The 24,750-nt window shown below is 44.2% G+C and overlaps 1 protein-coding gene across 2 annotated transcripts in view; it reads right to left on the bottom strand.

Annotated features, from left to right (window-relative positions):
• Positions 1-24,750, bottom strand: part of DNAJC5B (DnaJ heat shock protein family (Hsp40) member C5 beta) — a 284,887-nt gene that overhangs the window by 165,100 nt on the left and 95,037 nt on the right. The window lies entirely within an intron of this gene.

Here is a 24,750-nt window from a genome sequence, read left to right as displayed (position 1 = left end):
TTGCCTGGTCTCCCTGCGAAGCATTTCTGTTGTATTTACATTCTCTGATCTCAGGCCACTAAACGAGTGTAGCCACTCACCCAGGTCACAGTGCGCATACCCAGGAATCCCATTCCCGCAGTGTGAATAAATCATAAGACACTGAGGAACTGGGATTCACAAGCAGGGCGGCCGCACAGGCGCAGTCAGCGAGACTGCATATGAGGACAGACTGGCAGCGCTCACTGCGCCTGCCCCAGGCAAGACAAAAGAGCGCAGGCGCCAGCAGATTTCAAAACAAACAGCGCTGAGGAGGTGGCGCCCAGCGCCAAGAATGTTATGACCTGGTGGTCAGGACAATAATGGACCTGGTGGTTAAGAGCACACGGAATGACCTGATAGTTACTGATAATTAAGGACGAGCTCTGGGACGTGGGAACTCTGCTAACCGCAATCTCTAATCCTATCAAACACACTAGAAATAGCCGTGGATTGCGCCTAACGCTCCCTATGCAACTCGGCACAGCCTAAGGAACTAGCTAGCCCTGAAGAAAGGAAAATAAAGCCTACCTTGCCTCAGAGAAATTCCCCAAAGGAAAAGGCAGCCCCCCACATATAATGACTGTGAGTAAGATGAAAATACAAACACAGAGATGAAATAGATTTAGCAAAGTGAGGCCCGACTAACTGAACAGACCGAGGATAGGAAAGGTTACTTTGCGGTCAGCACAAAAACCTACAAAAAGACCACACAGAGGGCGCAAAAAGACCCTCCGCACCGACTCACGGTGCGGAGGCGCTCCCTCTGCGTCCCAGAGCTTCCAGCAAGCAAGACAACAAAAAATAGCAAGCTGTACAGAAAAATAGCAAACCAAAGAAATACAAGTTGGAACTTAGCTTCTGCAGGGAAGACAGGTCACAAGAACGATCCAGGAGTGAACTAGACCAATACTGGAACATTGACAGGTGGCCTGGAGCAAAGATCTAAGTGGAGTTAAATAGAGCAGCAGCTAACGAATTAACCTCATCACCTGTGAAAGGAAACTCAGAAACACCCACCAGAGGAAGTCCATGGACAGAACCAGCCGAAGTACCATTCATGACCACAGGAGGGAGCCCGACAACAGAATTCACAACAGTACCCCCCCCCCTTGAGGAGGGGTCACCGAACCCTCACCAGAGCCCCCAGGCCGACCAGGATGAGCCAAATGAAAGGCACAAACCAGATTGGCAGCATGAACATCAGAGGCAAAAACCCAGGAATTATCTTCCTGACCATAACCCTTCCACTTGACCAGGTACTGGAGTTTCCGTCTCGAAACACGAGAATCCAAAATCTTCTCCACCACATACTCCAACTCCCCCTCAACTAACACCGGGGCAGGAGGATCAACGGATGGAACCACAGGCGCCACGTATCTCCGCAATAACGACCTATGGAACACATTATGGATGGCAAAAGAAGCAGGAAGGGCCAAACGAAATGACACAGGATTGATAACCTCAGAAATTTTACACGGACCAATGAAACGAGGCTTAAACTTAGGAGAGGAAACCTTCATAGGAACATAACGAGACGACAACCAAACTAAATCCCCAACACAAAGTCGGGGACCCACACAGCGCCGGCGGTTAGCGAAACGTTGAGCCTTCTCCTGGGACAATGTCAAATTGTCCACCACATGAGTCCAAATCTGCTGCAACCTATCCACCACAGTATCTACACCAGGACAGTCTGAAGACTCAACCTGCCCTGAAGAGAAACGAGGATGGAAACCAGAATTGCAGAAAAACGGTGAAACCAAAGTAGCCGAGCTGGCCCGATTATTAAGGGCGAACTCAGCCAACGGCAAAAAGGACACCCAATCATCCTGATCAGCAGAAACAAAGCATCTCAGATATGTTTCCAAAGTTTGATTAGTTTGTTCGGTTTGGCCATTTGTCTGAGGATGGAAAGCCAAGGAAAAAGACAAATCAATGCCCATCCTAGCACAAAAGGATCGCCAAAACCTTGAAACAAACTGGGAACCTCTGTCAGAAACGATGTTCTCCGGGATACCATGTTAACGAACCACATGCTGGAAAAATAATGGCACCAAATCAGAGGAGGAAGGCAATTTAGACAAAGGTACCAAATGGACCATCTTAGAAAAGCGATCACAAACCACCCAAATGACCGACATCTTTTGAGAGACGGGGAAATCCGAAATAAAATGCATAGAAATATGCGTCCAGGGCCTCTTCGGGACCGGCAAGGGCAAAAGCAACCCACTGGCACGAGAACAGCAGGGCTTAGCCCGAGCACAAGTCCCACAGGACTGCACAAAAGAACGCACATCCCGCGACAAAGACGGCCACCAGAAGGATCTAGCCACCAAATCTCTGGTACCGAAGATTCCAGGATGCCCAGCCAACACTGAACAATGAATCTCAGAGATAACTCTACTAGTCCATCTATCAGGGACAAACAGTTTCTCCGCTGGGCAAAGGTCAGGTCTATCAGCCTGAAATATTTGCAGCACCCGCCGCAAATCAGGGGAGATGGCAGACAAAATTACCCCCTCTTTGAGAATACCCGCCGGCTCAGGAACACCCGGAGAGTCAGGCACAAAACTCCTTGACAGGGCATCAGCCTTCACATTCTTAGAGCCCGGAAGGTACGAAACCACAAAATCAAAACGGGAGAAAAATAACGACCATCGAGCCTGTCTAGGATTCAACCGTTTGGCAGACTCAAGATAAGTCAAATTCTTGTGATCTGTCAAGACCACCACGCGATGCTTGGCTCCTTCCAGCCAATGACGCCACTCCTCGAATGCCCACTTCATGGCCAACAATTCACGATTACCAACATCATAGTTACGCTCAGCAGGCGAAAACTTTCTAGAAAAGAAAGCACATGGCTTCATCACCGAGCCATCAGAACTTCTTTGCGACAAAACAGCCCCTGCTCCAATCTCAGAAGCATCAACCTCAACCTGAAATGGAAGCGAAACATCTGGCTGGCACAACACAGGGGCAGAAGAAAAACGACGCCTCAACTCCTGAAAAGCCTCTACAGCCACAGAAGACCAATTGACCACATCAGCACCCTTCTTGGTCAAATCAGTCAACGGTTTAGCAACAGTAGAAAAATTAGCGATGAAGCGCCGATAAAAATTAGCAAAGCCCAGGAACTTTTGCAGGCTCTTCACAGATGTCGGCTGAGTCCAATCGTAAATGGCCTGGACTTTAACAGGGTCCATCTCGATAGTAGAAGGGGAAAAAATGAACCCCAAAAATGAAACCTTCTGAACTCCAAAGAGACACTTTGACCCCTTTACAAACAAGGAATTCGCACGAAGGACCTGGAACACCATTCTGACCTGCTTCACATGAGACTCCCAATCATCCGAAAAGACCAAAATATCATCCAAATACACAATCAGGAATTTATCCAGGTACTCTCGGAAGATGTCATGCATAAAGGACTGAAATACTGATGGAGCATTGGAAAGCCCGAATGGCATAACCAGGTACTCAAAATGGCCCTCGGGCGTATTAAATGCTGTTTTCCATTCATCGCCTTGTTTAATATGCACAAGATTATACGCCCCTCGAAGATCTATCTTGGTGAACCAACTAGCCCCTTTAATACGCGCAAACAAATCAGACAGCAACGGCAAAGGATACTGAAATTTGACTGTAATTTTATTAAGAAAGCGGTAATCAATACAAGGTCTCAAAGAACCATCCTTCTTGGCCACAAAAAAGAACGCTGCTCCTAACGGTGATGACGACGGGCGAATATGGCCTTTCTCCAAGGATTCCTTTATATAACTCCGCATAGCGGCGTGTTCTGGCACAGATAAATTGAACAATCGGCCCTTAGGAAACTTACTACCAGGAATCAAATTAATTTCACAATCGCAATCCCTATGAGGAGGTAGGGCACTGGCTTTGGGCTCATCAAATACATCCCGATAATCCGACAAAAACTCTGGAACTTCAGTAGGAGTGAAAGACGAAATAGACAAAAATGGAACATCACCATGTACCCCCTGGCAACCCCAGCTGGACACAGACATAGATTTCCAGTCCAATACTGGATTATGAACCTGTAGCCATGGCAACCCCAAAACAACCACATCATGCAGATTATGCAACACCAGAAAGCGGATATCCTCCTGATGTGCAGGAGCCATGCACATGGTCAATTGGGTCCAATACTGAGGCTTATTCTTGGCCAAAGGCGTAGCATCAATTCCTCTCAATGGAATAGGATGCTGCAAGGGCTCCAAGAAAAAACCACAGCGCCTAGCATACTCCAAGTCCATCAAATTCAGGGCAGCGCCTGAATCCACAAATGCCATAACAGAATAGGATGACAAAGAGCAAATCAGAGTAGCAGACAATAGAAATTTAGACTGTACCGTACCAATGGTGGCAGACCTAGCGAACCGCTTAGTGCGCTTATGACAATCGGAGATAGCATGAGTGGATTCACCACAGTAAAAACACAGCCCATTCCGACGTCTGTGTTCTTGCCGTTCAGCTCTGGTCAAAGTCCTATCACATTGCATAGGCTCAGGCCAATGCTCAGATAGTACCGCCAAATGGTGCACAGCTTTACGCTCACGCAAGCGTCGATCGATCTGAATGGCCAAGGACATAGACTCATTCAGACCAGCAGGCATGGGAAACCCCACCATGACATCCTTAAGGGCTTCAGAGAGACCCTTTCTGAAGATTGCTGCCAGGGCACATTCATTCCACTGAGTGAGCACAGACCACTTTCTAAACTTCTGACAATATATCTCCGCTTCATCCTGACCCTGACACAGAGCCAGCAAGATTTTCTCTGCCTGATCCACTGAATTAGGTTCGTCATAAAGCAATCCAAGCGCCAGGAAAAACGCATCAACATCACGCAATGCCAGATCTCCTGGCGCAAGGGAAAATGCCCAGTCTTGAGGGTCACCACGTAACAAAGAAATAATGATCTTTACTTGTTGAACAGGGTCACCTGAGAAGCGAGGTTTCAAGGCAAGAAACAATTTACAATTATTTTTGAAATTCAAGAACTTAGATCTATCACCAAAAAACAAATCAGGAATAGGAATCCTAGGCGCTGACATCGGATTCTGAACCACAAAATCTTGAATGTTTTGTATCCTTGTAGTGAGATTATCCATCCAAGAGGACAGACCTTGAATGTCCATGTTTACACCAGTGTCCTGAACCACCCAGAGGTAAAGGGGAAAATTGAGACAAAACACACTGCAAAGAAAAAAAAATGGTCTCAGAACTTCTCTTATCCCTCTATTGAGATGCATTAGTACTTTGGGCCCCTTGTACTGTTATGACCTGGTGGTCAGGACAATCATGGACCTGGTGGTTAAGAGCACACGGAATGACCTGATAGTTACTGATAATTAAGGACGAGCTTTGGGACGTGGGAACTCTGCTAACCGCAATCCCTAATCCTATCAAACACACTAGAAATAGCCGTGGATTGCGCAGAACGCTCCCTATGCAACTCGGCACAGCCTAAGGAACTAGCTAGCCCTGAAGAAAGAAAAATAAAGCCTACCTTGCCTCAGAGAAATTCCCCAAAGGAAAAAGGCAGCCCCCCACATATAATGACTGTAAGTAAGATGAAAATACAAACACAGAGATGAAATAGATTTAGCAAAGTGAGGCCCGACTAACTGAACAGACCAAGGATAGGAAAGGTTACTTTGCGGACAGCACAAAAACCTACAAAAAGACCACGCAGAGGGCGCAAAAAGACCCTCCGCACCGACTCACGGTGCAGAGGCGCTCCCTCTGCGTCCCAGAGCTTCCAGCAAGCAAGACAACAAAAAATAGCAAGCTGTACAGAAAAATAGCAAACCAAAGAAATACAAGTTGGAACTTAGCTTCTGCAGGGAAGACAGGTCACAAGAACGATTCAGGAGTGAACTAGACCAATACTGGAACATTGACAGGTGGCCTGGAGCAAAGATCTAAGTGGAGTTAAATAGAGCAGCAGCTAACGAATTAACCTCATCACCTGTGAAAGGAAACTCAGAAACACCCACCAGAGGAAGTCCATGGACAGAACCAGCCGAAGTACCATTCATGACCACAGGAGGGAGCCCGACAACAGAATTCACAACACAAGAAGACTTGAGTGACGGTTGTGTGGCGTCTGCAGCAGGGGGGAAAGACCTGCCTCCAGGACTGAAGACCTATTTCTGCATTTACAGCACCAATAACTAAAAGAGCCACCTTGTCAGAATGCATCATTACTGCTGCACAAGGTGGCTCTTTTAGTTTCAAACGCCTGGGGGGTGACAAGTTCCCCTTAACTGCCCCCATACCAGGCAATTCCCACTGTCTGCCAATGTTTGGTTTGCCCATAACGTTTGTATCTCCCGCCAGTATAGTATGCAGTTGTCACAGTTCATGCTCCGTACCACGACCGAAGCACATGTCCCTCACTGCAACTGGCAACAACAGTCCTTAACATAGTTCCTCATGTCCAGATGATAGATATCGCGACTGTAGCATGTATATCCAGCTGCAGTCAGCAACCAATCTCCAATCTTCATAGGCCATCCATACGGGGGCAGCAGGACTTCACCAACAGATCCTCTCCCCTTATAGCCGTTGCATAAATTCACTCACTAAACATGTGGTGTCATGACTCCTTCCCTGTCCCTAATGCTAGAGGTACCCTAGCTCGCCCTGTTCCCCGGATTACTTCTGATGGTGAAGACACTGGGAACATGTACCTTGCCTTAGCTCCTGAATCTGCCATCAGTCTGTACTGTTCCCCACCCAGAGAAGAGAAGAGTAGTAGGGTACCGTAATACACGAACCAGACTAACAAGGTAATATGGACAGGGATAAAGGAAAATACCAATCATACAAATATACACACATTAACAACAGAGGTAAACACAGCGGAGTGGAGGATGGGGTTAAACCAAAGTAGGAGAAGAAAGGGAATTATTACATACTAAAAACCTAGAACAGTCACAGATAAATCCACCAAACTCCTTCTCCGATAACAATCACCAACAACCTAAAGCCATGCAGCATAAGCTTCCAGGAGCTCTCAACTGAGCAGATTAACCCCTGCACTGCTAAGAGACATTTACACCATTTAATATGAAGGTGAAGTGCTTCTAACTAGAGTTGAGCGACCTTGACCTTTTTAGAGTCGAGCCGGGTTTCGCGAAACCCGACTATCTCAAAAGTCGGGTCGAGTGAAATCGGCCGATTATGACGTAAAGTCGGGATCGACCGAAACACGAAACCCAATGCAAGTCAATGGGGCAGCATAGTCGGCAGTGAGTGGGGGCCAGGAAAACACCTAGAGTGCCCATTTTAATGTAAAAACCATCCATTCTTCTTAATGAAGCTTGTCAAGCGTAATTTACCTTATAATAATTGGAAGGCATTTGAAATTGGGGGTCATTTGGCTAAAGTTGTGTGGGGTAGGGCTGGTTCAAGTAATTAGTGGGCCCAGGAAATCTGGACCACGTCACGGCAGTGGAGCAGGGAGAGGTAAGTATTTCAACTTTGCAAGTGCTGTGATCCTGAGCAAGCAGGGGGGGCCCACTTGTTGGCATTGGCACTGGCACAGGGCCCCTCAAAGTACAGCGGTGTGTTTGCACGGCGGGGGCGCCTCCCACCGGCAGCAACACTTTTGCGTACTATGAGAGGCCCTGTGCCAGTGACGTCGCCAACTAGTATTCCTCCCCCCACCTGATGAAGGAACCTGCACTTTCATCTGCACCTTCCTCTTTGTCCCCGTGTAAGGTGGTATGGTATGCGGGAAGAGCAACCTGACTTTCAGCAGGGTCACAATGTTGTTGTGTAGCATGCACGGGGAATGTTGCGTTATGGGTCAATGTACCAGCAGACTCATCTATCACTGGCTGGGCAATGGGCACGATGAAGTGGAAACACAGATATAGGCCCAAAGAATAAAGTGGGCTAAATGCAGTTCAAAATTGGTAACACAGGAATAACCAGGGGGCATTGCAGTGGAGGACAACTGGAATGAGAGGCTGACACAGAGAGTAGGGCCAAATCAGTAAGTAGTCGAAATGCAGTTCAAAATTGGCAACCGTAGTAAACAGGCGGCACAGCTTTGTTCAGTGGAGGAGAACAGCAAGGAGTGGCAGACACCGATAGTAGGCCCCAACCCAACTAGTAGGCCAAATGCAGTCTAACATTAACAACTACTTAACGAGAGCCTGAAAATGGAATTTCAGGACAGGAAACCAGGAGAACAGCAAGGAGTGGCAGACACCGATAGTAGGCCCCAAACCAACTAGTACGCCAAATGCAGTTGTTCCATTTAACCACAATTTAATGAGAGCCTGAAGATAGAAGCTCAGGAAAGGCAACCTGGGGAACACCTTGGAGTGTAACACACCATCTCTCTCCACCCCATACCCATTTTGTAGGCCTAATGCAGTGTACTTTTCTACAACTACTAAACGAGAGTCGGAAGACCGAAGCAATGGCAAGGAAACCTGGGGAACACCTTGGAGTGTAACACACCATCTCTCTCCACCCCATACCCAATTTGTAGGCCTAATGCAGTGTAGTTTCCAAGAACTACTAAACGAGAGCCGGAAGATCGAAGCTCAGGAAAGGCAACCTGGGGAACACCTTGGAGTGTAACACACCCTCTCTCTACACCCCATACCCAATTTGAAGGCCTAATGCAGCGTAGTTTCCAACAACTACTAAACGAGAGCCGGAAGATCGAAGCTCAGGAAAGGCAACCTGGGGAACACCTTGGAGTGGAACACACCCTCTCTCTACACCCCATACCCAATTTGAAGGCCTAATGCAGTGTAGTTTCCAAGAACTACTAAACGAGAGCCGGAAGATCGAAGCTCAGGAAAGGCAACCTGGGGAACACCTTGGAGTGTAACACAACGTCTCTCTACACCACGGAAGGGCTGATTCTTAGGAAGGAAGGCTGTTGGAAATAAGCATTGCGCGTCAGAGGGTGATTATATTCTTATTAGGTATATACTCACCCTCGGACGCGCCCTGCTTCTTTATTTGGAATGAATGTTTATTTGCAATGTGGTGTTGACTTTCTCTATTATTTTGGTAATTAATGATTTTATTATTTTCATTGTTTTGCATCTTCTCGGCAATAATATAAAGAAGACGCGACAGGACAACACTCGGTGGATGCCATATGTGTGTTTTCAATTGAAAAAACCTTTCAGTTAACTACTTGTAGGAGAAAGTAATTGTAGCTGGTGGCCATTTTTAGTACTGTACCAGATTTTAGTTGTGTGTTTGTTTTTAATGTTAAAATGTCTGCATTTGATATCTCTCCAGTATTTTCTTTTTTGTAAGCAAAATACTTATTTTTATATTTTCTGATGTTGGTTCCAGGGTACACGGGCAGCAGTGCCCTGGTCAGTGTAGTAGTAGTTGAAAGAATGGACCGCAGACAGGCATCGAAGGCCTAAAATAAAAAAATTGGGCTGGCTGTAGGCAATTTTAAATTGGTTCCAGGGGTACACGGGCAGCAGTGGTGTGGTCAGTGGAGGCCTAGTGGAAGGAGTCACCGCAGACAGGCATCGAAGGCCTAAAATAATAACACATGGCTGTAGGCAATTTTAAATTGGTTCCAGGGGTACACGGGCAGCAGTGGTGTGGTCAGTGGAGGCCTAGTGGAAGGAGTGACCACAGACAGGCATCGAAGGCCTAACATAACAAAAATGTCAATACAATGGTATTGTCAGTGGCATGCATTGAAGGATGTCAGCGCATAGACTAAACATTGGTGGAGCTGTGAGATAATTTTGCAAGTGGTAGAGCACTGTTTGAGCTGGGGTGGGGGGAAACTGTCTTGTGGCCGGCGGTACAGGCCCAGGGCCCCTCATATTACAACGGTGTGTCTGACGTTGGGTGCGCACCACCACCGCCAGAGACACTTTATTGTACTAGGAGGGACCCAGTGGCAGTGCCGTCGACCAAAAGCGGTCTCACCCACCTCTTCAGACAAACTGCACTCTCACGGGTGCTGTCGCCAAGTGTCGATACCACGGCCCCGTGTGGGGAGTTTGGCCATTTAGTGAGGTGTAAACATGTCGTATGCTGGACAATCAGGTGATGAAAATTACGAGATTGGAAAAGGCATTCAGAATAGTCCACAGGCAAGACCTTTTCATAGGAAAGCTAGGTGTCAGCCGGGCAAGGTGGGGCAAAAGATTTCGAAATCCAGTTGTGGTTCATTTTAATGAAGGTTAGATCATCTACATTTTGGGTAGCCAGACGAGTCCTTTTTTCTGTTAGTATTGAACCTGCAGCACTGAATACTCTTTCTGATAGGACACTAGCTGCCGGGCAAGCAAGCTCCTGCAATGCATATTCTGCCAATTCTGGCCAGGTGTCTAATTTTGATGCCCAGTAATCAAATGGGAATGACGGTTGAGGGAGAACATCGATAAGGGATGAAAAATAGTTTGTAACCATACTGGACAAATGTTGTCTCCTGTCACTTTGAATTGATGCTGCAGTACCTGTCCTGTCTGCGGTCATAGCAAAATCACTCCACAACCTGGTCAGAAAACCCCTCTGGCCAACGCCACTTCTGATTTCTGCCCCTCTAACTCCTCTGGTCTGCTGGCCCCTGCAGCTCGTGTGAGAACGATCACGGGCGCTGTGTGCAGGGAATGCCAGAAGCAAACGGTCAACAAGAGTTGATTGTTTGGTTGCTAATATTAGTTCCAAGTTCTCATGTGGCATTATATTTTGCAATTTGCCTTTATAGCGAGGATCAAGGAGGCAGGCCAACCAGTAATCGTCATCATTCATCATTTTAGTTATGCGTGTGTCCCTTTTGAGGATACGTAAGGCATAATCCGCCATGTGGGCCAAAGTTCCAGTTCTCAAATCTGCGGTTGTGCTTGGTTGAGGGGCAGTTTCAGGCAAATCCACGTCACTTGTGTCCCTCAAAAAAGCAGAACCCGGCCTTGCCGCACCACCAATTTCCAGTGGCCCCGGAAAAGCTTCCTCATTAAAAATATAATCATCCCCATCATCCTCCTCGTCCTCCTCCTCCTCTTCGCCCGCTACCTCGTCCTGTACACTGCCCTGGCCAGACAATGGCTGACTGTCATCAAGGCTTTCCTCTTCCTCAGCTGCAGACGCCTGATCCTTTATGTGCGTCAAACTTTGCATCAGCAGACGCATTAGGGGGATGCTCATGCTTATTATGGCGTTGTCTGCACTAACCAGCCGTGTGCATTCCTCAAAACACTGAAGGACTTGACACATGTCTTGAATCTTCGACCACTGCACACCTGACAACTCCATGTCTGCCATCCTACTGCCTGCCCGTGTATGTGTATCCTCCCACAAAAACATAACAGCCCGCCTCTGTTCACACAGTCTCTGAAGCATGTGCAGTGTTGAGTTCCACCTTGTTGCAACGTCTATGATTAGGCGATGCTGGGGAAGGTTCAAAGAACGCTGATAGGTCTGCATACGGCTGGAGTGTACGGGCGAACGGCGGATATGTGAGCAAAGTCCACGCACTTTGAGGAGCAGGTCGGATAACCCCGGATAACTTTTCAGGAAGCACTGCACCACCAGGTTTAAGGTGTGAGCCAGGCAAGGAATGTGTTTCAGTTGGGAAAGGGAGATGGCAGCCATGAAATTCCTTCCGTTATCACTCACTACCTTGCCTGCCTCAAGATCTACAGTGCCCAGCCACGACTGCGTTTCTTTCTGCAAGAACTCGGACAGAACTTCCGCGGTGTGTCTGTTGTCGCCCAAACACTTCATAGCCAATACAGCCTGCTGACGTTTGCCAGTAGCTGCCCCATAATGGGAGACCTGGTGTGCAACAGTGGCAGCTGCGGATGGAGTGGTTGTGCGACTGCGGTCTGTGGACGAGCTCTCGCTTCTGCAGGAGGACGAAGAGGAGGAGGAGGGGGTGCGAACGGCTACAGCCAATTGTTTCCTAGACCGTGGGCTAGGCAGAACTGTCCCAAACTTGCTGTCCCCTGTGGACCCTGCATCCACCACATTTAACCAGTGTGCCGTGATGGACACGTAACGTCCCTGGCCATGCCTACTGGTCCATGCATCTGTTGTCAGGTGCACCTTTGTGCTCACAGATTGCCTGAGTGCATGGACGATGCGCTCTTTAACATGCTGGTGGAGGGCTGGGATGGCTTTTCTGGAAAAATAGTGTCGACTGGGTAGCTCGTAGCGTGGTACAGCGTAGTCCATCAGGGCTTTGAAAGCTTCGCTTTCAACTAACCGGTAGGGCATCATCTCTAACGAGATTAGTCTAGCTATGTGTGCGTTCAAACCCTGTGTACGCGGATGCGAGGCTAAGTACTTCCTTTTTCTAACCATAGTCTCATGTAGGGTGAGCTGGACTGGAGAGCTGCAGATCGTGGAACTAGCGGGGGTGCCGGTGGACATGGCAGACTGAGAGACGGTGGGAGATGGTATTGTTGCCACCGGTGCCCTAGATGCAGTGTTTCCTACTACGAAACTGGTGATTCCCTGACCCTGAAGGCTTTGGCCTGGCAAAGAAACCTGCACAGATACTGCAGGTGGTGCGGAAAATGGTGGCCCTACACTGCCGGAAGGGATGTTGCGTTGCTGACTAGCTTCATTGGCCGAGGGTGCTACAACCTTAAGGGACGTTTGGTAGTTAGTCCAGGCTTGCAAATGCATGGTGGTTAAATGTCTATGCATGCAACTTGTATTGAGACTTTTCAGATTCTGTCCTCTGCTTAAGGTAGTTGAACATTTTTGACAGATGACTTTGCGCTGATCAATTGGATGTTGTTTAAAAAAATGCCAGACTGCACTCTTTCTAGCATCGGATACCTTTTCAGGCATTGCAGACTGAGCTTTAACCGGATGGCCACGCTGTCCTCCAACAGGTTTTAGCTTTGCCACGCGTTTTGGGCAAGATACGGGCCCGGCAGATGGAACCTGTTGCGATGTTGATGCCTGCTGCGGCCCCTCCTCCTCCGCTTCAGAACTGCTGCCGCCTGCACCCTGTTCCCTCAATGGCTGCCAATCGGGGTCAAGAACTGGGTCATCTATTACCTCTTCTTGTAGCTCGTGTGCAACTTCGTCTGTGTCACCGTGGCGGTCGGTGGTATAGCGTTCGTGATGGGGCAACATAGTCTCATCAGGGTCTGATTCTTGATCAGCACCCTGCGATGGCAATGTTGTGGTCTGAGTCAAAGGACCAGGATAGTAGTCTGGCTGTGGCTGTGCATCAGTGCACTCCATGTCAGATTCAACTTGTAATGGGCATGGACTGTTAACTGCTTCACTTTCTAAGCCAGGGACGGTATGTGTAAAGAGCTCCATGGAGTAACCCGTTGTGTCGCCTGCTGCATTCTTCTCTGTTGTTGTTTTTGCTGAAGAGGACAAGGAAGCGACTTGTCCCTGACCGTGAACATCCACTAACGACGCGCTGCTTTGACATTTACCAGTTTCACGAGAGGAGGCAAAAGAGCTAGAGGCTGAGTCAGCAAGATAAGCCAAAACTTGCTCTTGCTGCTCCGGCTTTAAAAGCGGTTTTCCTACTCCCAGAAAAGGGAGCGTTCGAGGCCTTGTGTAGCCAGACGACGAACCTGGCTCCACAGCTCCAGACTTAGGTGCAATATTTTTTTTCCCCACGACCAGCTGATGCTCCACCATTACCACTACCCTCATTACCAGCTGACAATGAACGCCCCCGGCCACGACCTCTTCCACCAGACTTCCTCATTGTTTTAAAAACGTTAACAAACGAACGGTATTTGTTGCTGTCACACAACTTACACGGTGAGCTATAACTTCAGTATGATTTAGCTACCCCTTTACAGGTGGGTGAGACCACAACGAAAATCAGCCACAATGTTACACACTCTGTTGTTGTTGGCAACAAATGAGATGGCACACACGCAGGACTGTCACTGAAGCGCAAATGTAAATATTTATCTCCCACTGATTTGTGTTTGTTTTTTTTAAAAGGGAGACTTCAGAAAAAAAAAAAAAAAAAAATTATTTTTTACAGAAGAATTTATAAAACAAATAAAATGAAATGATTGTTTCAGGGAGAATTTAGGAAAAAAAAAAAAAAAAAAGGCTTTGTAGGGCCCACTGAGTGAGAGAGGACGCACACAGGAGTCAGGAGTGGCACACAAGCCCAGAGGCCAATATTTATCTCCCACTGATTGATGTACTGATTTTTTCAGGTAGATTTTGGAACCCAAATCAAGCTAAAAAAAATAATAGGCTTTCTATGGCCCACAATTGGGGAGAGAGAGAGAGATGGCACACCCAGGAGTCAAGACTGGCACACAAGCAGAAGGGGCAATATGAATCTCCCACAGATTTTTTTTTTTTTTTTTCAGGGAGACTTGAGAGAAAAAAAAATACAAAAAAAATGATTTTTTTCAGGAATAATTTAGAAACCAAAGAAAATAAAATGATTGTTTCAGGGAGAATTTAGAAAACAAATAAAACAAAAAATAGGCTTTCTAGGGCCCACTGAGTGACAGATGACGCACACAGGAGTCAGGAGTGGCACACAAGCCCAGAGGCCAATATTAATCTCCCACTGATTGATTTAGTGATTTTTTTTGGTAGATTTTGGAACCCAAATCAAGCAAAAAAATTAATAGGCTTTCTATGGCCCACAATTGGGGAGAGAGAGAGAGATGGCACACCCAGGAGTCAAGACTGGCACACAAGCAGAAGGGGCAATATGAATCTCCCACAGATTTTTTTTTTTTTTTTTTTTTTCAGGGAGACTTGAGAGAAAAAAAAATACAAAAAAAATGATTTTTTTCAGGAATAATTTAGAAACCAAAGAAAATAAAATGATTGTTTCAGGGAGAATTTAGAAAACAAATAAAACAAAAAATAGGCTTTCTAGGGCCCACTGAGTGACAGATGACGCACACAGGAGTCAGGAGTGGCACACAAGCCCAGAGGCCAATATTAATCTCCCACTGATTGATTTAGTGATTTTTTTCAGGTAGATTTTGGAACCCAAATCAAGCAAAAAAATTAATAGGCTTTCTATGGCCCACAATTGGGGAGAGAGAGAGAGATGGCACACCCAGGAGTCAAGACTGGCACACAAGCAGAAGGGGCAATATGAATCTCCCACAGATTTTTTTTTTTTTTTTTTCAGGGAGACTTGAGAGAAAAAAAAATACAAAAAAAATGATTTTTTTCAGGAATAATTTAGAAACCAAAGAAAATAAAATGATTGTTTCAGGGAGAATTTAGAAAACAAATAAAACAAAAAATAGGCTTTCTAGGGCCCACTGAGTGACAGATGACGCACACAGGAGTCAGGAGTGGCACACAAGCCCAGAGGCCAATATTAATCTCCCACTGATTGATTTAGTGATTTTTTTTGGTAGATTTTGGAACCCAAATCAAGCAAAAAAATTAATAGGCTTTCTATGGCCCACAATTGGGGAGAGAGAGAGAGATGGCACACCCAGGAGTCAAGACTGGCACACAAGCAGAAGGGGCAATATGAATCTCCCACAGATTTTTTTTTTATTTTTTTTCAGGGAGACTTGAGAGAAAAAAAAATACAAAAAAAATGATTTTTTTTCAGGAATAATTTAGAAACCAAAGAAAATAAAATGATTGTTTCAGGGAGAATTTAGAAAACAAATAAAACAAAAAATAGGCTTTCTAGGGCCCACTGAGTGACAGATGACGCACACAGGAGTCAGGAGTGGCACACAAGCCCAGAGGCCAATATTAATCTCCCACTGATTGATTTAGTGATTTTTTTCAGGTAGATTTTGGAACCCAAATCAAGCAAAAAAATTAATAGGCTTTCTATGGCCCACAATTGGGGAGAGAGAGAGATGGCACACCCAGGAGTCAAGACTGGCACACAAGCAGAAGGGGCAATATGAATCTCCCACAGATTTTTTTTTTTTTTTCAGGGAGACTTGAGAGAAAAAAAAATACAAAAAAAATGATTTTTTTCAGGAATAATTTAGAAACCAAAGAAAATAAAATGATTGTTTCAGGGAGAATTTAGAAAACAAATAAAACAAAAAATAGGCTTTCTAGGGCCCACTGAGTGACAGATGACGCACACAGGAGTCAGGAGTGGCACACAAGCCCAGAGGCCAATATTAATCTCCCACTGATTGATTTAGTGATTTTTTTCAGGTAGATTTTGGAACCCAAATCAAGCAAAAAAATTAATAGGCTTTCTATGGCCCACAATTGGGGAGAGAGAGAGAGATGGCACACCCAGGAGTCAAGACTGGCACACAAGCAGAAGGGGCAATATGAATCTCCCACAGATTTTTTTTTTTTTTTTTTCAGGGAGACTTGAGAGAAAAAAAAATACAAAAAAAATGATTTTTTTCAGGAATAATTTAGAAACCAAAGAAAATAAAATGATTGTTTCAGGGAGAATTTAGAAAACAAATAAAACAAAAAATAGGCTTTCTAGGGCCCACTGAGTGACAGATGACGCACACAGGAGTCAGGAGTGGCACACAAGCCCAGAGGCCAATATTAATCTCCCACTGATTGATTTAGTGATTTTTTTTGGTAGATTTTGGAACCCAAATCAAGCAAAAAAATTAATAGGCTTTCTATGGCCCACAATTGGGGAGAGAGAGAGAGATGGCACACCCAGGAGTCAAGACTGGCACACAAGCAGAAGGGGCAATATGAATCTCCCACAGATTTTTTTTTTTTTTTTTTTTTTCAGGGAGACTTGAGAGAGAAAAAAATACAAAAAAAATGATTTTTTTCAGGAATAATTTAGAAACCAAAGAAAATAAAATGATTGTTTCAGGGAGAATTTAGAAAACAAATAAGACAAAAAATAGGCTTTCTAGGGCCCACTGAGTGACAGATGACGCACACAGGAGTCAGGAGTGGCACACAAGCCCAGAGGCCAATATTAATCTCCCACTGATTGATTTAGTGATTTTTTTCGGTAGATTTTGGAACACAAATCAAGCAAAAAAATTAATAGGCTTTCTATGGCCCACAATTGGGGAGAGAGAGAGAGATGGCACACTCAGGAGTCAAGACTGGCACACAAGCAGAAGGGGCAATATGAATCTCCCACAGATTTTTTTTTTTTTTCAGGGAGACTTGAGAGAAAAAAAAATACAAAAAAAATGATTTTTTTCAGGAATAATTTAGAAACCAAAGAAAATAAAATGATTGTTTCAGGGAGAATTTAGAAAACAAATAAAACAAAAAATAGGCTTTCTAGGGCCCACTGAGTGACAGATGACGCACACAGGAGTCAGGAGTGGCACACAAGCCCAGAGGCCAATATTAATCTCCCACTGATTGATTTAGTGATTTTTTTCGGTAGATTTTGGAACACAAATCAAGCAAAAAAATTAATAGGCTTTCTATGGCCCACAATTGGGGAGAGAGAGAGAGAGATGGCACACCCAGGAGTCAAGACTGGCACACAAGCAGAAGGGGCAATATGAATCTCCCACAGATTTTTTTTTTTTTTCAGGGAGACTTGAGAGAAAAAAAAATACAAAAAAAATGATTTTTTTCAGGAATAATTTAGAAACCAAAGAAAATAAAATGATTGTTTCAGGGAGAATTTAGAAAACAAATAAAACAAAAAATAGGCTTTCTAAGGCCCACTGAGTGACAGATGACGCACACAGGAGTCAGGAGTGGCACACAACCCCAGAGGCCAATATTAATCTCCCACTGATTGATTTAGTGATTTTTTTCAGGTAGATTTTGGAACCCAAATCAAGCAAAAAAATTAATAGGCTTTCTATGGCCCACTATTTGTGAGAGAGATGGCACGCTCAGGACTGGCACACAAGCCCAGAGGCCAATATTAATCTCCCATTTTTTTTTTTTCCAGGGAAAATTTATAAACCCAATAAAAAAAATAATAACAAATAGGCTTTCTATGGCCCACTATCTGAGAGAGAGAGATGGCACGCTTAGGACTGGCACACAAGCCCAAAGGCCAATACTAATCTCCCACTGATTGATTGATTGATTTTTTAAGGTAGAATTATGAACCCAAATCAACCAAAAAAATAAATAGGCTTTCTATGGCCCACTATTTGTGAGAGAGATGGCACGCTCAGGACTGGCACACAAGCCCAGAGGCCAATATTAATCTCCCACTTTTTTTTTTTTCCAGGGAAAATTTATAAACCCAATAAAATAATAAAAAAATAGGCTTTCTATGGCCCACTATCTGAGAGAGAGAGAGATGGCACGCTTAGGACTGGCACACAAGCCCAAAGGCCAATATTAATCTCCCACTGATTGATTTATTGATTTTTTCAGGTAGAATTTAGAACCCAAATCAAGCAAAAAAATTAATAGGCTTTCTATGGCCCACTGAGTGAGAGATGGCACACACAGGAGTAAGGAGTGCACACAAGCCCTGAGGCCAATATTTTTCTCCCACTGATTGATGTTGTGATTTTTTCTGGTAGATTTTGGAACCCAAATCAAGCAAAAAAATAAATAGGCTTTCTATGGCCCACTGAGTGAGAGATGACACAGACAGAGATGGCACTCTAGCAGAAATGTCAATCTTAATCTCCCACCAAAAAAAAAAAAAAAAAAAAAAGGAACTGTCCTTCAATTACTATCTCCCTGCAGTAATCTCAGCCAGGTATGGCAGGCAGCAATAAGGAGTGGACTGATGCACAAATTAAATAAAGAGTGTGGACAAACAAACAAGATAGCTGTGCAGAAAGGAAGGAACAAGAGGATTTGTGCTTTGAAAAAAGCAGTTGGTTTGCACAGCGGCGTACACACAGCAATGCAGCTATCAGGGAGCCTTCTAGGGCAGCCCAATGAGCTACAGCGCTGAGGAAAAAAAAAAAAAAAAGGAGCTTCCACTGTCCCTGCACACCGAAGGTGGTGTTGGGCAGTGGAAATCGCTACAGCACAAGCGGTTTTGTGGTTAATGGACCCTGCCTAACGCTATCCCTGCTTCTGACGAAGCGGCAGCAACCTCTCCCTAAGCTCAGATCAGCAGCAGTAACATGGCGGTCGGCGGGAACTCCCCTTTATAGCCCCTGTGACGCCGCAGACAGCAAGCCAATCACTGCAATGCCCTTCTCTAAGATGGTGGGGACCAGGACCTATGTCATCACGCTGCCCACACTCTGCGTTTACCTTCATTGGCTGAGAAATGGCGCTTTTCGCGTCATTGAAACGCGACTTTGGCGCGAAAGTCGCGTACCGCATGGCCGACCACGCACAGGGGTCGGATCGGGTTTCATGAAACTCGACTTCGCCAAAAGTCGGCGACTTTTGAAAATGTTCGACCCGTTTCGCTTAACCCTACTTCTAACCAGTGCAGGAGTAGGATAAATAATTTTCTGCAGTCCTCTGGCTTCTCTCTGTCAAGGTAAACCCATGACATGTGGCTTATTGTTCTCCCTCCCTGGGATCAGTCCTTTGAATGGGCGAAGTGTTCACATGTCCCCCCCACCAAAGCTAACTGTGTGCATTGGTGGAGGTATTTTCCCCAGGCTGAATCTGTCACCTGGGACTGAATGTGAGACTCCCTGTTTAAGTCCATGCTGAAAGTGATGGCCCGTCTCACCCAGGATGGAGTCTCTGGCCAGCTATCCTCACAACCTCTTCGGTACTTGAATGCCGACAGGTGTCTCCTTAGTCTGTATCGATGGGGACTGGTCCTTGGCTGTTGACCGGTGTTGTCGGGGTCAGGAAGCTTGACCGTCGTTGTATAGATCTTCGCTGCTTGACCGTCAATGGGTGAAGTCTGGACCTTAACTGGTGTAGCTCTGGTCTTCGGTGCTTGACTGTCATCATCTGAGTCTGGGCTTTGCTTGTACTTGTCTTGACCACTGGAGCTGCAGCAGGAGCACCTGCTACTTCCTAGGCTTCAAATCTCCTCCTCGTTTGCAGCAATGGCCTTTAATATTGAAGGATGACTTCATCACCATCGCCTGAATGGAAGCACTGCCTATTTCTGTCTCTCCTGAAAACTTTTCGCCTTCGGATCAGTTCCTCAGGGTTTTGTTCTAGCCTGGAATCTGCATTGCATTGTTTTATCTCCAGTGCTCTTTTCTCCTACATAAGCGCTCAGTGTAAAGCTCAGGATAAATGAGCACCGAGTCTTATTGCTATCTTTGAGAGACAGAATGAACAAATCAACAGCAGGTCAAGAATTTGTTTTATTTATTTTTTATACGGTATAAGTGATTAGAAAAATGTATTCTTTACAGTGATATCAGATTTATATATTTTTTATGCTTGGCAACTATCATACACTCAAAGATGTTTATTTTTTTAAATACATTTTTGCAATTCCATATTTTGAGAGCTACTGTTTTTCTATATTATTGGGGACAGAGTTATGTGAAGGCTTGTTTGCTGCAGGACGATTTGATGGTTTTATTGTTACCAATTTTGAGCACATAACTTTTTTGGTCACTTTCTATTCTGAATTTTGGAAAGCAAAATTAACAAAATGAGCAATTTAGGGATATTTTTTTTTTTTTATGCTGTTCACCATATCGCAAAAATGATAAGACTGCTTTATTTTTCAGGTCAGTACGATTACAGCAATACAGCATATATATAATTTTTTTATGTTTTGCTGCTTTCACATTGCTTTATTCTGAGAGCTCTACGCTTTTTTTTCTGCTGACGGTGCTGTATGGCAGCTTGTGTTTTGCGGGACAAGATGACGTTTTCAGTAATACAATTTTTCTTTATATTTGCCATTTTGATTGCGTTTTATTACCTTTTTTGTGTTGTTTTTTTTGTTAGAGTTCATTGAAAGGCTTAAATAGTGTCACACTTTTATAGGTCGCGTCGTTGCAGACGTGACAATATCTAATATATGGGAGGTTTGTTCTTTTTATGCATAAATATATTTTTTATAATTTTGTTATATTTTTACAATTTTTTTTTACTTTTTTTACGCATTCTCTTTATGGCACTTTAACTTTTATTAGTCTGATCTCTGGTATAATGCATTGCAATGCACCAGTCATGCTAAGATATGAATATGAATCAACTGCAGAGATTAGTATATTCTTTTTTAATTTATTTTTTCATACATTGTATTATGGCAGCAAAATCCGCATGATTTTTTATGTATCTCCCACATAATGTGTGAATTCACATTTATTTATCTGAAAAAAGGTACCGTACTGAAAATGTACAGCAGCTTCTCCACTGGAGATAACCTTTGCAGGGGTTTTCAATTATCAGGAAAGTTGTGTCCCCCGGCTACAGATTGTTGTGAAAAAAACAAACAGAACTTCACACACCCTCCTTAGGTCCAATACTGAGTTTCTGATACTGCTTCCGGTGTTTGTAGTGCTGGACCCAGTGATGGTTATAACTTATTAGTAGACCACAGTTCTTTTTCTTTACGAACAAACTGCACCAGAAACAACTTTCCTGAAAATGAAAAACCCCTTTTAGGACCCATCATCTCATAACATTCCTTACCTTACAATCTCCCAATCTCTCATCAAGGTACGGTACATTTTTTTATTTTATTGGTGCATTAGGAAATATACTGTGAAGACGTTTTGAACTTTCATAAAAGTGAAATATTGCTATAATAAGGTTCGCTTTGTTGCACCATCGTTTCAGGTTACTTGATCAGGAAATTTTGATTTAGTGCTAATTTTATCACAAACAGTACTTGACAGCACAAATTCAACTCAAGATTGATAGTTCTTTACCATCTGCTGACTGGAGGAATAATTGTAAAAATAAGACCAATATTAGTTAAATTATGTTCTCAGTAAAATAACAGAAGGAAAATAAAGCAAATTATGGGAGAGTGGTGTATATACTCCGAGGAGTTGTTATGTGGCAATATTTAATCTAAGCAGGGTCTGTCTGCCTGTGTTATTTCTACTCTCATTGGGTTTCAGAACAAGTTTTTTTGTGTTTAAACAGCTAAAGAATATGAATTTGTCAATTAGACTTATGTGAAAACCTGTTTCAGCATATGTAGACACTAATCAGCAGTGGTAATATGTGTATATTTATATACTGCTAACGTTATTAATGGTAATGAGGATTCGTCTATATGCTTCATACAAATGTGGAAAATACTCCAATAAAGAACATTTAGCAAACATTCATTATTTCATTTTCCTTTAGGCTATGTGCACACGTTCAGGATTTCTTGCATAAATTTCCTGAGCAAAACCGGACATTTTCTGCAAGAAATCCGCATGCGTTTTTTTCACGTTTTCGTTGCGTTTTTTGCGCGTTTTTGACGCGTTTTTTTCCGGAGCTTCCCAATGCATTAAATAGCGGGAAAAACGCGAAAAATCTGCCAAATTAATGAACATGCTGCATTTTTTACCGTGATGCGTTTTTTTCGCGGAAAAAAATGCATCATGTGCACAAAAATTGCAGAATGCATTCTAAATGACGGGATGCATAATGTATGCATTTTTATAGCGGAAAACACAAAAAAAACGCAACATGTGCACACACCCTTAAATGGGTTATCTGTCGTTTTTAAAACTTGATGGCCTACGATTACGTTAAGCCAAAAAATATTTGATCAGTGGGGGGCTGACTTTCCATCCCAACATCAACTGTTTTCAGAGGCCGTAGTCTAGTGAACACAATCACATAGAAGGGTGGCTGTGATTAATGGCACGCATTGTGCTCGAAACGCGTTAGAAGAATTCCTTATTATGAATTTTATCCCATGAAAAATAAAGTTCCTATACTTTTAATCCACAAAAGAGTGTCAGACTTCACTTTTCTTGCTAGTGAGCACAATGTCTCCTTCATTACTTGTCAAATACACCTCCTTACTTTCTGTAGAATATTTACCCCTTAAGGATGTGTTATATCACAGAACATATAATGAAGGTGCCTACAAAAAAACATAGTGGATGCTTTCCTGAAACGGAAAGTACTTGCAAGCAGCATAATACAAAGAATAGCAGGTTTACCCAGAATCCTTTGCAGTAGGCGGAGCTATGCAAATCATCTCTTTCCACCCCTGTCTAATCCACAGCGCTTGGAACCGCCAAGCGTGCAATGCTGCGGATTAGTTTCTAAATTTACACAGCCAACCAATTCCTACCTGTGGACACGTGTTTCGGGCTTTAGGCCCTCATCAGCACAGGGCTGGAATTGGTTGGCTGTATGGAGTGGGGCTCGGTGAGCAAGCGATACATACATGCTAGCCACCTTAGGGAGAGACCCAAGTTGGGCTAATTGTAGCGTCCCGCTACAATTAGCCCAACTTGGGTCTCTCCCTAAGGTGGCTAGCATGTATGTATCGCTTGCTCACCGAGCCCCACTCCATACAGCCAACCAATTCCAGCCCTGTGCTGATGAGGGCCTAAAGCCCGAAACACGTGTCCACAGGTAGGAATTGGTTGGCTGTGTAAATTTAGAAACTAATCCGCAGCATTGCACGCTTGGCGGTTCCAAGCGCTGTGGATTAGACAGGGGTGGAAAGAGATGATTTGCATAGCTCCGCCTACTGCAAAGGATTCTGGGTAAACCTGCTATTCTTTGTATTATGCTGCTTGCAAGTACTTTCCGTTTCAGGAAAGCATCCACTATGTACTTCCTTTAAGTAGAGGGCTTTTCGGTCTCTTTCGTCCCGCTACAATTAGCCCAACTTGGGTCTCTCCCTAAGGTGGCTAGTACAAAAAAACAGAAATTCACAGCAAGAAAACACCATATATGAATAGAATAATATACCCAATAAAACTTAACATTTAATAATATACTTAATAATAAAAACACATACCACATACAACCTAAAACCAGTATCAGCCGTTTGACACAAAGATATAAGACCAAGATACAGGGTGCTCTCGAACCCTAGGGTCCTAACTATCTATCCCCTACCTTGCTGCGGAGGTTGGCACCCTATATATCCTGCGCAATGGCGCCCCCGCTCAACGTAGGCTATCCCTAAATCGCCCCAATAAGCCTTTACGTGCAAGAAAAATAAAAAAAAGTCAAACAGCAGAACATGCACTCAAGAACTAATAATTAATAAACTTATTGCACTTGCCCAGATACAAAAGTGCATAACATAACACACGTTTGATTGTTGCAATAGGAATGAGCAACAAACTAGGGAAACCTGCACCAGATCCCTACTATGACCCTACCTGCCAGTGGGGGTTGGCACCCTAGAATCCTGCGCAGATGGCGCCCCCACTCCACGTAGTCTGCCCCCTAGTAACACCCTAGGCTACTTGCAAGGGGATAACAAAAATACCATACAACATATATAGGTAGGGGCAAAAAAATAACACTTCTATCAAAAATAGAGATAATACACAATAAAGCCCAAAACAACACACCAAACAGTGTAAATAAATAGAAAAAATCTAAATGTTTAACTATCTCTTAAAGTATGAAAATCTCGACGCGTTTCCCTGAGATCAGTTCATCAGGAGACATACTTATGAAAATTAAGAGAACTTATCTGAGTGACGATTCAGGAGGATAAACATCACACTCTAAGTCATTACTGTGCGGTGGGGAACAATGTCCATCCGGTACCACATGTCTAAATCAGCCCTATGTTGCAGGCTTTGTGACCAGCTTATATAGAGCAAATACCTTCTTGTTAGTTCTAATTTCCCCGCTCGTTCCGGCATCAAAAGTTCTTCCGGGATCATAGGTCAACCTTACCATATCATGTGACTCATTCCCATACTAGTCACTAAAACGCCTACAAATATCCCAGCGCTTAATTATCCCAGATACGCAAAGCGCTAATACGCTACAGTCATGACCATA

Source organism: Ranitomeya imitator, chromosome 6, assembly GCF_032444005.1.
Source record: "Ranitomeya imitator isolate aRanImi1 chromosome 6, aRanImi1.pri, whole genome shotgun sequence".
Lineage (NCBI taxonomy): Eukaryota > Metazoa > Chordata > Amphibia > Anura > Dendrobatidae > Ranitomeya > Ranitomeya imitator.
This window is presented reverse-complemented; position numbering and strand designations above follow the sequence as displayed.